Raw genomic sequence first — 13,445 nt, forward strand, 5'->3', positions numbered from 1 at the left:
AAGAGCAGAATGATCTCACTCGGTCAATATAACAGACACAGGGAAGAGCAGACTGACCACACTCTGTCATTGCAACTCACCCAGGGAAGAGCAGACTGAGTTCACTCTGTCAATGTAACACACACAGGGAAGAGAAGACTGACCCCTTTCTCTCAACGTTATACACCCAGGGAAGATCAAACTTACCCAATTCTGTCAATGTAAAACACCCTGGGAAGAGCAGACTGACCCCACTCTGTCAATGTAACACACCCAGGGAAGAGCAGACTGACCCAACACTTTCAATGTAACCCACCGGGGGAAGAGCAGACTGACCGCACTCTGTCAATGTAACACACCCAGGGAAGAGCAAACTAACACCACTCTGTCAATGTAACACACCCAGGGAAAGGCAGACAGACCCTGTTCTGTCAATGTAACACACCCAGGGAAGAGCATACTGACCCCACTCTGTCTATGTAACGCACCCAGGGAAGAGAAGACTGACCACACTCTGTCAATATCACAGACCCAGGGAAAAGCAGACTGACCCCACTCTGTCAATGTAACACACCCTGGGAAGAGCAGACTAAACCCACTCTGTCAAAGTAACACACTCAGGGAAGAACAGACTGACCCCACTCTGTCAATGTCACGCACCCAGGGAAGAGCAGACTGACCCCACTCTGTCAATGTAACAAACCCAGGGAAGAGCAGACTGATCCCACACTGTCAATGATACACACCCAGGGAAGAGCAGACTGACCCCACTCTGTCAATGTGACACTCTCAGTGAAGAGCAGACTGACCGCACTCTGTCAATGTAACACACCCAGGGAAGAGCAGACTGACCGCACTCTGTCAATGTAACACACCCAGGGAAGAGCCGACTGACACCACTCTGTCAATGTAACACACCCAGGGAAGAGCAGACTAACGCCACTCTCTCAATGTAACACACCCGGGGAAGAGCAGACTGACCCCACTCTGTCAATGTAACACACACGATGAAGAAGAGACTGATCCCACTGTGTCAATGTAACACTCCCAGGAAAGTGCAGACTGACCCCTCTGTGTCAATGTAACACACCCAGGGAAGACAAGACTGACCCCACTCTGTCAATGTAACGCACCCAGCGAAGAGCAGACTGACCCCACTCTGTCAATGTAACCCAGTCAGGGTAGAGCAGTCTGACCCCACTCTGTTAATGTAACCCACCCAGGGAAGAGCAAACTGTTTCCACTCTGTCTGTGTAACACACCCTGGGAAGAGCAGACTCACCCCACTCTGTCAATGTAACACATCCAGGTAAGAGCAGACTGACCCTTCTCTGTCAATGTAAGACACCCAGGGAAGTGCAGACTGACCCAACTCTGTCAATGTAACTCACCCAGGGAAGATACGACTGACCCCACTCTGTCAATGTAACACCCCCTGGGAAGAGCAGACTGACCCCATTCTGTCAATGTAACTCACTCAGGGAAGAGCAGACTGACCCCACTCTGTCAATGTATCTCACAAAGGGAAGAGCAGACTGACCCCACCCTGTCAATGTAACATATCCAGGGAAGAGCAGACTGACCCCACTCTGTCAATGTAACACACCCAGGGAAGTGCAGACTGACTCCACTCTGTCAATGTAACACACGCAGGGAAGTGCAGACTGACCCCACTCTGTCAATGTAACACACCCAGGGAAGAGCAGACTGACCCCACTCTGTCAATGTAACACACTCAGGGAAGAGCACACTGACACCAGTCTGTCAATGTAAGTCACAAAGGGAAGAGCAGACTGACCCCACTCTGTCAATGTAACCCACCCAGGGAAGAGCTGACTGACTCCACTCTGTCAATGTAACACACCCAGGGAAGAGCAGACTGACCACACTCTGTCAAAGTAACACGCGCAGGGAAGTGCAGACTCACCCCACTCTGTCAATCTAACACATCCAGGGAAGAGCAGACTGACCCCAGTCTGTCAATGTAACTCACAAAGAGAAGAGCAGACTGACCCCACTCTGTCAATGTAACACACCCAGGGAAGAGCAGACTGACTCCACTCTGTCAATGTAACACACCCAGGGAAGAGCAGACTGACCACACTCTGTCAATGTACAACACGCAGGGAAGTGCAGACTGACCACACTCTGTCAAAGTAACACCACCAGGGCAGAGCCGACTGACCCCACTCTGTCAATGTAACACACCCAGGGAAGAGCAGACCGACCCCACTCTGTCAATGTCACACACCCAGGGAAGAGCAGACTGACCCCAGTCTGTCAATGTAACTCACAAAGGGAAGAGCAGACTGACCCCACTCTGTCAATGTAACCCACCCAGGGAAGAGCAGACCGACCCCACTGCGTCAATGTAACACACCCAGTGAAGAGCAGACTGACCCCACTCTGTCAATGTAACACACCCAAGGAAGAGCAGACTGACCCTAGTCTGTCAATGTAACTCACAAAGGGAAGAGCACACTGACCTCACTCTGTCAATGTAACACCCCCAGGGAAGAGCAGACTGACCTCATTCTTTCAATGTCACTCACAAAGGGAAGAGCAGACTGCCCCACTCTGTCAATGTAACCCACCCAGGGAAGAGCAGACCGACCCCACTGCGTCAATGTAACACACCCAGTGAAGAGCAGACTGACCCCACTCTGTCAATGTAACACACCCAAGGAAGAGCAGACTGACCCCAGTCTGTCAATGTAACTCACAAAGGGAAGAGCACACTGACCTCACTCTGTCAATGTAACACCCCCAGGGAAGAGCAGACTGACCTCATTCTTTCAATGTCACTCACAAAGGGAAGAGCAGACTGCCCCACTCTGTCAATGTAACACACCCAGGAAAGAGCAGACTGACCCCTCTGTGTCAATGTAACACACCCAGGGCAGACAAGACTGACCCCACTCTGTCAATGTAACGCACCCAGCGAAGAGCAGACTGACCCCACTCTGTCAATGTAACCCACCCAGGGTAGAGCAGACTGACCCCACTCTGTTAATGTAACCCACCCAGGGAAGAGCAAACTGTTTCCACTCTGTCGATGTAACACACCCTGGGAAGAGCAGACTCACCCCACTCTCTCAATGTAACCCACCCAGGGAAGAGCAGATTGACCCCACTCTGTCAATGTAACACACCCAGGGAAGAGCAGACTGACCCCACTCTGTCAATGTAACACCCCCAGGGAAGAGCAGACTGACCCAACTCTGTCAATGTAACACACCCAGGGAAGAGCAGACTGACCCCATTCTATCAAAGTAACACACCCAGGGAAGAGCAGACTGACCTCACCCTGTCACTGTAACACACCCAGTGAAGAGCAGACTGACCCCACTCTGTCAATGTAACACCCCCAGGGAAGAGCAGACTGACCCAACTCTGTCAATGTAACACACCCAGGGAAGAGCAGACTCACCCCACTCTCTCAATGTAACCCACCCAGGGAAGAGCAGACTGACCCCACTCTGTCAATGTAACACCCCCAGGGAAGAGCAGACTGACCCCACTCTGTCAATGTAACACCCCCAGGGAAGAGCAGACTGACCCAACTCTGTCAATGTAACACACCCAGGGAAGAGCAGACTGACCCCATTCTATCAAAGTAACACACCCAGGGAAGAGCAGACTGACCTCACCCTGTCACTGTAACACACCCAGTGAAGAGCAGACTGACCTCACTCTGTCAATTTAACACACCCAGGGAAGAGCAGACTGACACCACTCTTTCAATGTAACACCCCCAGGGAAGAGCAGACTGACCCCACTCTGTCAATGTAAGACCCCCAGGGAAGAGCAGACTGAGCACACTCTGTCAATGTAACACACCCTGGGAAGAGCAGACTCACCCCACTCTCTCAATGTAACCCACCCAGGGAAGAGCAGACTGACCCCAATCTGTCAGTGTAACACACCCAGGGAAGGACAGACTGACCCCCCTCTGTCAATGTAACACACCCAGGGAAGAGCAGACCGACCCCACTCTGTCAATGTAACACACCCAGGGAAGAGCAGACTGACCCCACTCTGTCAATGTAACACACCCAGGGAAGAGCAGACTGACCCCACTCTCTCAATGTAACACACCCGGGGAAGAGCTGACTGACCCCACTCTGTCAATGTAACACACACAGTGAAGAAGAGACTGATCCCACTGTGTCAATGTAATACTCCCAGGAAGGTGCAGACTGACCCCTCTGTGTCAAAGTAACACACCCAGGGAAGACAAGACTGACCCCACACTGTCAATTTAACGCACCCAGCGATGAGCAGACTGACCCCACTCTGTCAATGTAACCCAGTCAGGGTAGAGCAGACTGACCCCACTCTGTTAATGTAACCCACCCAGGGAAGAGCAAACTGTTTCCACTCTGTCTGTGTAACACACCCTTGGAAGAGCAGACTCACCCCACTCTGTCAATGTAACACATCCAGGTAAGAGCAGACTGACCCTTCTCTGTCAATGTAAGACACCCAGGGAAGTGCAGACTGACCCAACTCTGTCAATGTAACTCACCCAGGGAAGATACGACTGACCCCACTCTGTCAATGTAACACCCCCTGGGAAGAGCAGACTGACCCCACTCTGTCAATGTATCTCACAAAGGGAAGAGCAGACTGACCCCACCCTGTCAATGTAACATATCCAGGGAAGAGCAGACTGACCCCACTCTGTCAATGTAACACACCCAGGGAAGTGCAGACTGACTCCACTCTGTCATGTAACACACCCAGGGAAGAGCAGGCTGACCACACTCTGTCAATGTAACACACGCAGGGAAGTGCAGACTGACCACACTCTGTCAAAGTAACACCACCAGGGCATAGCCGACTGACCCCACTCTGTCAATGTAACACACTCAGGGCAGAGCAGACTGACCCCAGTCTGTCAATGTAACTCACATAGGGAAGAGCAGACTGACCCCACTCTGTCAATGTAACTCACATAGGGAAGAGCAGACTGACTCCACTCTGTCAATGTAACACACCCGGTGAAGAGCAGACTGACCACACTCTGTCAATGTAACACACGCAGGGAAGTGCAGACTGACCCCACTCTGTCAATGTAACACACCCAGGGAAGAGCAGACTGACCCCAGTCTGTCAATGTAACTCACAAAGGGAAGAGCAGACTGACCCCACTCTGTCAATGTAACACACCCAGGGAAGAGCAGACTGATTCCACTCTGTCAATGTTACACACCCAGGGAAGAGCAGACTGACCACACTCTGTCAATGTAACACACGCAGGGAAGTGCAGACTGACCACACTCTGTCAAAGTAACACCATCAGGGCAGAGCCGACTGACCCCACTCTGTCAACGTAACACACCCAGGAAAGAGCAGACTGACCCCAGTCTGTCAATGTAACTCACAAAGGGAAGAGCAGACTGACCCCACTCTGTCAATGTAACCCACCCAGTGAAGAGCAGACCGACCCCACTGCGTCAATGTAACACACCCAGTGAAGAGCAGACTGATCCCACTCTGTCAATGTAACACACACAGGGAAGGCCTGACTGACCCCACTCAGTCAAAGTAACACACAGAGAAGAGCAGACTGACCTCACTCTGTTAATGTAACACACCAAGGGAAGAGCAGACTGACCACACTCTGTCAATGTAACACACACAGGGAAGACCTGACTGAACCCACTCAGTGAATGTAACACACAGGGAAGAGCAGACTGACCGCACTCTGTTAATGTAACACACCCAGGGAAGAGCAGACCGACCCCACTCTGCATATGTAAGACACCCAGGGAAGAGCACACTGACCTCACTCTGTCAATGTAACACCCCCAGGGAAGAGCAGACTGACCTCATTCTTTCAATGTCACTCACAAAGGGAAGAGCAGACTGCCCCCACTCTGTCAATGTAACACACCCAGGAATGAGCAGACTGACCCTCTGTGTCAATGTAACACACCCAGGGCAGACAAGACTGACCCCACTCTGTCAATGTAACGCACCCAGCGAAGAGCAGACTGACCCCACTCTGTCAATGTAACCCACCCAGGTTAGAGCAGACTGACCCCAGTCTGTCAATGTAACTCACAAAGGGAAGAGCAGACTGACCCCACTCTGTCAATGCAACACACCCAGGGAAGAGCAGACTGACTCCACTCTGTCAATGTAACACACCCAGGGAAGAGCAGACCGACCCCACTCTGTCAATGTCACACACCCAGGGAAGAGCAGACTGACCCCAGTCTGTCAATGTAACTCACAAAGTGAAGAGCAGACTGACCCCACTCTGTCAATGTAACCCACCCAGGGAAGAGCAGACCGACCCCACTGCGTCAATGTAACACACCCAGTGAAGAGCAGACTGACCCCACTCTGTCAATGTAACACACCCAGGGAAGAGCAGACTGACCCCAGTCTGTCAATGTAACTCACAAAGGGAAGAGCACACTGACCTCACTCTGTCAATGTAACACCCCCAGGGAAGAGCAGACTGACCTCATTCTTTCAATGTCACTCACAAAGGGAAGAGCAGACAGCCCCACTCTGTCAATGTAACACACCCAGGAAAGAGCAGACTGACCCCTCTGTGTCAATGTAACACACCCAGGGCAGACAAGACTGACCCCACTCTGTCAATGTAACGCACCCAGCGAAGAGCAGACTGACCCCACTCTGTCAATGTAACCCACCCAGGGTAGAGCAGACTGACCCCACTCTGTTAATGTAACCCACCCAGGGAAGAGCAAACTGTTTCCACTCTGTCGATGTAACACACCCTGGGAAGAGCAGACTCACCCCACTCTCTCAATGTAACCCACCCAGGGAAGAGCAGACTGACCCCACTCTGTCAATGTAACACCCCCAGGGAAGAGCAGACTGACCCCACTCTGTCAATGTAACACCCCCAGGGAAGAGCAGACTGACCCAACTCTGTCAATGTAACACACCCAGGGAAGAGCAGACTGACCCCACACTTTCAATGTAACCCACCGGGGGAAGAGCAGACTGACCGCACTCTGTCAATGTAACACACCCAGGGAAGAGCAGACTAACCCCACTCTGTCAATGTAACACACCCAGGGAAAGGCAGACAGACCCTGTTCTGTCAATGTAACACACCCAGGGAAGAGCATACTGACCCCACTCTGTCTATGTAACGCACCCAGGGAAGAGCAGACTGACCACACTCTGTCAATATCACAGACCCAGGGAAAAGCAGACTGACCCCACTCTGTCAATGTAACACACCCTGGGAAGAGCAGACTAAACCCACTCTGTCAAAGTAACACACTCAGGGAAGAACAGACTGACCCCACTCTGTCAATGTAACGCACCCAGGGAAGAGCAGACTGACCCCACTCTGTCAATGTAACAACCCCAGGGAAGAGCAGACTGATCCCACACTGTCAATGATACACACCCAGGGAAGAGCAGACTGACCGCACTCTGTCAATGTAACACACCCAGGGAAGAGCAGACTGACCGCACTCTGTCAATGTAACACACCCAGGGAAGAGCCGACTGACACCACTCTGTCAATGTAACACACCCAGGGAAGAGCAGACTAACGCCACTCTCTCAATGTAACACACCCGGGGAAGAGCAGACTGACCCCACTCTGTCAATGTAACACACACAGTGAAGAAGAGACTGATCCCACTGTGTCAATGTAACACTCCCAGGAAAGTGCAGACTGACCCCTCTGTGTCAATGTAACACACCCAGGGAAGACAAGACTGACCCCACTCTGTCAATGTAACGCACCCAGCGAAGAGCAGACTGACCCCACTCTGTCAATGTAACCCAGTCAGGCTAGAGCAGTCTGACCCCACTCTGTTAATGTAACCCACCCAGGGAAGAGCAAACTGTTTCCACTCTGTCTGTGTAACACACCCTGGGAAGAGCAGACTCACCCCACTCTGTCAATGTAACACATCCAGGTAAGAGCAGACTGACCCTTCTCTGTCAATGTAAGACACCCAGGGAAGTGCAGACTGACCCAACTCTGTCAATGTAACTCACCCAGTGAAGATACGACAGACCCCACTCTGTCAATGTAACACCCCCTGGGAAGAGCAGACTGACCCCATTCTGTCAATGTAACTCACTCAGGGAAGAGCAGACTGACCCCACTCTGTCAATGTAACGCACCCAGCGAAGAGCAGACTGACCCCAATCTGTCAATGTAACCCACCCAGGGTAGAGCAGACTGACCCCACTCTGTTAATGTAACCCACCCAGGGAAGAGCAAACTGTTTCCACTCTGTCAATGTAACACACGCAGGGAAGTGCAGACTGACCACACTCTGTCAAAGTAACACCACCAGTGCAGAGCCGACTGACCCCACTCTGTCAATGTAACACACCCAGGGAAGAGCAGACTGACCCCACTCTGTCAATGTAACACACTCAGGGAAGTGCACACTGACCCCAGTCTGTCAATGTAACTCACAAAGGGAAGAGCAGACTGACCCCACTCTGTCAATGTAACAAACCCAGGGAAGAGCAGACTGACTCCACTCTGTCAATGTAACACACCCAGGGAAGAGCAGACTGACCACACTCTGTCAATGTAACACACGCAGGGAAGTGCAGACTGACCACACTCTGTCAAAGTAACACCACCAGCGCAGAGCCGACTGACCCCACTCTGTCAATGTAACACACCCAGGGAAGAGCAGACTGACCAAACTCTGTCAATGTAACAGACCCAGGGAAGAGCAGACTGACCCCACCCTGTCAATGTAACACACTCAGGGAAGAGCAGACTGACCCCCCTCTGTCAATGAAACACACCCAGGGAAGAGTAGACTGACCCCACTCTGCCAATATAACCCAGCCAGGGAAGAGCAGACTGACCCCACTCTGTCAATTTAACACACCCAGGGATGAGCAGACTAACCACTCTCTGTCAATGTAACACTCCCAGGGAAGAACTAACTGACACCACTCTGGCAATGTAACACAGCCAGGGAAGAGCAGACTGACCTCACTCGGTCAATATAACAGACACAGGGAAGAGCAGACTGACCACACTCTGTCATTGCAACACACCCAGGGAAGAGCAGACTGAGTTCACTCTGTCAATGTAACACACACAGGGAAGAGCAGACTGACCCCTTTCTCTCAACGTTATACACCCAGGGAAGATCACACTTACCCAATTCTGTCAATGTAAAACACCCTGGGAAGAGCAGACTGACCCCACTCTGTCAATGTAACACACCCAGGGAAGAGCAGACTGACCCCACACTTTCAATGTAACGCACCGGGGGAAGAGCAGACTGACCGCACTCTGTCAATGTAACACACCCAGGGAAGAGCAGACTAACCCCACTCTGTCAATGTAACACACCCAGGGAAAGGCAGACAGACCCTGTTCTGTCAATGTAACACACCCAGGGAAGAGCATACTGACCCCACTCTGTCTATGTAACACACCCAGGGAAGAGCCGACTGACACCACTCTGTCAATGTAACACACCCAGGGAAGAGCAGACTAACGCCACTCTCTCAATGTAACACACCCAGGGAAGAGCAGACTGACCGCACTCTGTCAATGTAACACACCCAGGGAAGAGCCGACTGACCTCACTCTGTCTATGTAACACACCCAGGGAAGAGCAGACTAACGCCACTCTCTCAATGTAACACACCCGGGGAAGAGCAGACTGACCCCACTCTGTCAATGTAACACACACAGTGAAGAAGAGACTGATCCCACTGTGTCAATGTAACACTCCCAGGAAAGTGCAGACTGACCCCTCTGTGTCAATGTAACACACCCAGGGAAGACAAGACTGACCCCACTCTGTCAATGTAACGCACCCAGCGAAGAGCAGACTGACCCCACTCTGTCAATGTAACCCAGTCAGGGTAGAGCAGTCTGACCCCACTCTGTTAATGTAACCCACCCAGGGAAGAGCAAACTGTTTCCACTCTGTCTGTGTAACACACCCTGGGAAGAGCAGACTCACCCCACTCTGTCAATGTAACACATCCAGGTAAGAGCAGACTGACCCTTCTCTGTCAATGTAAGACACCCAGGGAAGTGCAGACTGACCCAACTCTGTCAATGTAACTCACCCAGTGAAGATACGACAGCCCCCACTCTGTCAATGTAACACCCCCTGGGAAGAGCAGACTGACCCCATTCTGTCAATGTAACTCACTCAGGGAAGAGCAGACTGACCCCACTCTGTCAATGTATCTCACAAAGGGAAGAGCAGACTGACCCCACCCTGTCAATGTAACATATCCAGGGAAGAGCAGACTGACCCCACTCTGTCAATGTAACACACGCAGGGAAGTGCAGACTGACCACACTCTGTCAAAGTAACACCACCAGGGCATAGCCGACTGACCCCACTCTGTCAATGTAACACACCCAGGGAAGAGCAGACTGACCCCACTCTGTCAATGTAACACACTCAGGGAAGAGCACACTGACACCAGTCTGTCAATGTAAGTCACAAAGGGAAGAGCAGACTGACCCCACTCTGTCAATGTAACCCACCCAGTGAAGAGCTGACTGACTCCACTCTGTCAATGTAACACACCCAGGGAAGAGCAGACTGACCACACTCTGTCAAAGTAACACGCGCAGGGAAGTGCAGACTCACCCCACTCTGTCAATCTAACACACCCAGGGAAGAGCAGACTGACCCCAGTCTGTCAATGTAACTCACAAAGAGAAGAGCAGACTGACCCCACTCTGTCAATGTAAAACACCCAGGGAAGAGCAGACTGACTCCACTCTGTCAATGTAACACACCCAGGGAAGAGCAGACTGACCACACTCTGTCAATGTACAACACGCAGGGAAGTGCAGACTGACCACACTCTGTCAAAGTAACACCACCAGGGCAGAGCCGACTGACCCCACTCTGTCAATGTAACACACCCAGGGAAGAGCAGACCGACCCCACTCTGTCAATGTCACATACCCAGGGAAGAGCAGACTGACCCCAGTCTGTCAATGTAACTCACAAAGGGAAGAGCAGACTGACCCCACTCTGTCAATGTAACCCACCCAGGGAAGAGCAGACCGACCCCACTGCGTCAATGTAACACACCCAGTGAAGAGCAGACTGACCCCACTCTGTCAATGTAACACACCCAGGGAAGAGCAGACTGACCCCAGTCTGTCAATGTAACTCACAAAGGGAAGAGCACACTGACCTCACTCTGTCAATGTAACACCCCCAGGGAAGAGCAGACTGACCTCATTCTTTCAATGTCACTCACAAAGGGAAGAGCAGACTGCCCCACTCTGTCAATGTAACACACCCAGGAAAGAGCAGACTGACCCCTCTGTGTCAATGTAACACACCCAGGGCAGACAAGACTGACCCCACTCTGTCAATGTAACGCACCCAGCGAAGAGCAGACTGACCCCACTCTGTCAATGTAACCCACCCAGGGTAGAGCAGACTGACCCCACTCTGTTAATGTAACCCACCCAGGGAAGAGCAAACTGTTTCCACTCTGTCGATGTAACACACCCTGGGAAGAGCAGACTCACCCCACTCTCTCAATGTAACCCACCCAGGGAAGAGCAGACTGACCCCTCTCTGTCAATGTAACACACCCAGGGAAGAGCAGACTGACCCCAGTCTGTCAATGTAACTCACAAAGGGAAGAGCAGACTGACCCCACTCTGTCAATGTAACCCACCCAGTGAAGAGCAGACCGACCCCACTGCGTCAATGTAACACACCCAGTGAAGAGCAGACTGATCCCACTCTGTCAATGTAACATACACAGGGAAGGCCTGACTGACCCCACTCAGTCAATGTAACACACAGAGAAGAGCAGACTGACCTCACTCTGTTAATGTAACACACCCAGGGAAGAGCAGACTGACCACACTCTGTCAATGTAACACACACAGGGAAGACCTGACTGACCCCACTCAGTCAATGTAACACACAGGGAAGAGCAGACTGACCTCACTCTGTTCATGTAACACACACAGGGAAGAGCAGACCGACCCCACTCTGCATATGTAAGACACCCAGGGAAGAGCACACTGACCTCACTCTGTCAATGTAACACACCCAGGGAAGAGCAGACTGACCTCATTCTTTCAATGTCACTCACAAAGGGAAGTGCAGACTGCCCCCGCTCTGTCAATGTAACACACCCAGGAAAGAGCAGACTGACCCCTCTGTGTCAATGTCACACACCCAGGGCAGACAAGACTGACCCCACTCTGTCAATGTAACGCACCCAGCGAAGAGCAGACTGACCACACTCTGTCAATGTAACCCACCCAGGGTAGAGCAGACTGACCCCACTCTGTTAATGTAACCCACCCAGGGAAGAGCAAACTGTTTACACTCTGTCGATGTAACACACCCTGGGAAGAGCAGACTCACCCCACTCTCTCAATGTAACCCACCCAGGGAAGAGCAGACTGACCTCACTCTGTCAATGTAACACCCCCAGGGAAGAGCAGACTGACCTCACTCTGTCAATGTAACACCCCCAGGGAAGAGCAGACTGACCCCACTCTGTCAAAGTAACACACCCAGGGAAGAGCAGACTGACCCCACTCTGTCAATGTAACACACCCAGGGAAGAGCAGACTGACCCCACTCTGTCAATGTAACACATCCAGGGAAAAGCAGACTGACCCCACTCTCTCAATGTAACACACCCAGGGAAGAGCAGACTGACCCCAGTCTGTCAATGTAACTCACAAAGGGAAGAGCAGACTGACCCCACTCTGTCAATGTAACACACCCAGGGAAGAGTAGACTGACCACACTCTGTCAATGTAACACACGCAGGGAAGAGCAGACTGACCCCAGTCTGTCAATGTAACTCACAAAGGGAAGAGCAGACTGACCCCACTCTGTCAATGTAACACACCCAGGGAAGAGCAGACTGACTGCACTCTGTCAATGTAACACACCCAGGGAAGAGTAGACTGACCACACTCTGTCAATGTAACACACGCAGGGAAGTGCAGACTGACCACACTCTGTCAAAGTAACACCACCAGGGCAGAGCCGACTGACCCCAGTCTGTCAATGTAACACACCCAGGGAAGAGCAGACTGACCCCTCTCTGTCAATGTAACACACCCAGGGAAGAGCAGACTGACCCCAGTCTGTCAATGTAACTCACAAAGGGAAGAGCAGACTGACCCCACTCTGTCAATGTAACCCACCCAGTGAAGAGCAGACCGACCCCACTGCGTCAATGTAACACACCCAGTGAAGAGCAGACTGATCCCACTCTGTCAATGTAACACACACAGGGAAGGCCTGACTGACCCCACTCAGTCAATGTAACACACAGAGAAGAGCAGACTGACCACACTCTGTCAATGTAACCCACCCAGGGTAGAGCAGACTGACCCCACTCTGTTAATGTAACCCACCCAGGGAAGAGCAAACTGTTTACACTCTGTCGATGTAACACACCCTGGGAAGAGCAGACTCACCCCACTCTCTCAATGTAACCCACCCAGGGAA

The sequence above is a fragment of the Chiloscyllium punctatum genome, chromosome 50 (assembly GCF_047496795.1).
Source record: "Chiloscyllium punctatum isolate Juve2018m chromosome 50, sChiPun1.3, whole genome shotgun sequence".
NCBI lineage: Eukaryota > Metazoa > Chordata > Chondrichthyes > Orectolobiformes > Hemiscylliidae > Chiloscyllium > Chiloscyllium punctatum.